Below are 3,029 nucleotides of genomic sequence, written 5' to 3'. Positions count from 1 at the left end.
TCTGATTCAGTTCCAGTTGAGCAATGATGGACAGAAACAGCTACACCCAGAGAAGGAACACTGGGAGTTGAGTGTAAACTGTTTGCACTATTGTCTTTCCACCCAGGTTACTTGTTCCTTCAGAATACAATTCTTACTGTGCAAGAAGAAGTTTGGTTTTCCACACATATATTGTATCTAGGATATGCTGTTAACACATTTAACATGTGTGGGATTGCCTGTCATCTAGGGGAGGGAGTAGAGGGAGAGAGGGGGAAATTTGGAAAAAATGAATACAAGAAATATTGTTGTAAAAAAAATTACAAAATTAAAAAAAAAACATAACCCAAAGTTTGCTAATAGTGAAACTTTCAAATGGCCAAGTTTCAATATTTTAGAATCTTCCAGCAATTCATTTGAAATTTTAAATAAATAAGCTTAAGTTTATTCACATCTTCTGGTCTAAGCAGAGGTCTAGTGCTGTTGGTCGAATTCACCTATTAGTCTTTTGATGTGAGCCAACTTGTTATGAAGATAATCACATCTGGATTTTTCTTCGTGGTAATTGGGACTAGCCTGGTTGAGCTTCTGATATTCTTTTAAGACCTCTTCATGAAGAGTCTGATACTCTTTGGAGCCTGGAGAAAGACGCTGACGTTTTGCATCAAGTTTCCTAAACCTTGTGGCCACCGTCTCCATTCTGGCATGCAAAGTTCTATACTCATCATACTCTGTATTGAAGTCATCTGTATAATTCTGGCGTTGCTCATGTGAGCCAATAGCAATATATTTTATTAAGTAATCTGGCAGTTCAATAGTTGATGAAGGGTCAGTGGAGGTAGGGCCAACCTCTTTAACTCCATCATTTGAATCCAGACTAGAGCTATTTAGCTTGGCAATTTCCTCTTTCCCCTTAAGGTCTTTCCCCTTTTCCTCAATGGGCTGTTTTTGAATTGGGTCCTTTTCCTTATGTTTTTTAGATTTTTCTTTAGATTTTTTATGTGCCATTGAATGCTTGTCTTCCATGGGCTTTGCACCCTTCGACAGGATTGAATCAGGGGGTGGGATTTCCAAAGAAGTCCTAGAGGTATCTTTGTCCTGCTGGCGCTCAAAGATGCTACCATTTGGACTACAGCTGTCCATAGGTAGATCTTGAGTCCCCCTGCCTTCTGGAGTGCTAGGGGAATTGGAGCTAGACTTTGCAGTCTGAGGAGGATTTGAAACTGGAAGGTGGGTTGAAGGAAGAGGTGGTGGAGTTGGGCTGGCAGCAGTTGGAGGAGGAGGAGGAGGAGGAGGAGGAGGAGAGGGAGGAGGTGATGGGGGTGGGGGTGGAGCCCCAGCAGTTTTTTGAGGGGTAGAATTCAAATGACCGTTGCATGTTGGATGAGCTCTATTTGTCAGGTGAGATATCCGAGGTTTTTTATTCCTTAAAGGATCTATGAAATCTGAATCCAAGAGGCGTTTCTGAGAAGCAGAAGGCGCAGCCTCTTTCCTAGAACGTTGAGGAGCTTCTGAAGCGCTGGTGCTGGAGTCATTCTGGGGAGATGGAGTCAATTTTCTCGATAGCACTAACTCCAGGGACTCTCTCTCTGTCTCATTGTATCCCGGCCAATCTTTTTGGAGCTCTTGAAATACAGAATCCTTTAAGGAATAAGAGAGGTCCTTGGGATTCAGCTTGGCCACCTGTTGAAGGATGGCTCCGAGGGAGTCCTTGTCTTTTGGAGAAACGCCATCTCTCTGTAATCGAGCCAAGAGTTCTGGTTTCTTGTAAGTCTTCAGGGCCAGGAGGTGAATCACCCTGGCCCTGTAGGGCCGCCCAGAAACACTGTCCTTCAGCTGGGTCTTCCGGAGGGTAGGTGCAGGCTCAATAGGAGCTGCCCTTTTTCTCTCGGGGGCTGCCTGTGGCCCAGCTGGAGGCGCTTTCCCAATTTCTTCTCTTCTTCCTGCAATGGGTCCGCCGGCTTTGCTAACGTTTGTCCCTGGGTTCCGGGATTCCTCTCCTGCCTGCCTCCTGCCTTCTCTTGGCACTTGAGAGGAGTCCTTTGTTGCCCTGACTGTAACTTGATCTTGAATAACTCCCAGGCAGTGGAGCTGTGAGGCCCCAGAAGGGGAGACAGTTTGGCGGACGCACTCAAAGCTTTCCTGAGGGTGATCTTTGCCAGGGGTGGACAGGGAGAAGCCAAAGTTCTGCACTTCCTTTGGACGATCCTTTTTGGGAATTCTGAGCAGCCCCTCGAATCCCTGGAACTGAATGGAAGGTCTGGAAGGAGTTCCATGCTTGTGGCTCTGGTAGGTCTCCAGCGCCCGGATCGCCGTGTCCGTGAGCTTCACGTGCACCACGGTGAGATTGTCCTGGCCCAGGCTCCCGCCAGATAAGCCGTAGCGCCGCTGCTCGCGCAGACCCCCCGCCGCCGGCCCCCCCGTCGCCATGTTAAGCTCCTCAGGAGGCTGCTGCTGCCGCTGCCGCTTCTGCTAGTGCTGCTGCTGCTGCCGCTGCTTCTGAGGCCGCTGCTGCTGCTGCTGCTGCTGCTGCTGCTGCCTCTGCTGCTGCTGCTGCCTCCAGCACAGCTCCCCGCGTTGGGCGCTAAATTGGAGTGTCCTGTCTGCTCTCAATTATAAGCCTTCTCTGGGAGGAGGATTTTTCTCTGCTTTTCCTTCCGTTCTTGCGAATCTTCTCTTGTCCAAGCGTCCCCAGTCAGCTCCACCGCAGAATCTGCAATTCCCTTCTTCCGGAATCCTGGCTCCTTAAATACTCCCGGAGAATGGGCTTACAGACCAATCAGCAAGCTCTTGCGAAGGTGTCAACTCCTTTAGAGGTGGCAACTAAAGGTGTCAACTCTGAGCTAGAGAACTGTTAAGTACTGACTTAGCCCCCAGGAAGGAACCTAACGGGAAATAGAGGGAGGAGATAGCGCTCATTGTATGAATCACTCTGATGTGAAGGAAGGAAAAATGAAATGAGCAGAACCTGAAGAAATTACCCATAGTAAGCATTATTGCCAGAATGGTCAACAATGAAAGAAATAGATAATCTTTTTTTAAAATCATTT

General features: G+C 47.8%; 1 pseudogene; it reads right to left on the bottom strand.

The window, feature by feature from the left end:
• Positions 1-453: 453 nt before the first annotated feature.
• On the bottom strand, positions 454-2,409 carry LOC141543802 (RNA polymerase II elongation factor ELL2 pseudogene; annotated as a pseudogene).
• Between the last annotated feature and the right edge of the window lie 620 nt (positions 2,410-3,029).

Source organism: Sminthopsis crassicaudata, chromosome 5, assembly GCF_048593235.1.
Source record: "Sminthopsis crassicaudata isolate SCR6 chromosome 5, ASM4859323v1, whole genome shotgun sequence".
Taxonomy (NCBI): domain Eukaryota; kingdom Metazoa; phylum Chordata; class Mammalia; order Dasyuromorphia; family Dasyuridae; genus Sminthopsis; species Sminthopsis crassicaudata.
This window is presented reverse-complemented; position numbering and strand designations above follow the sequence as displayed.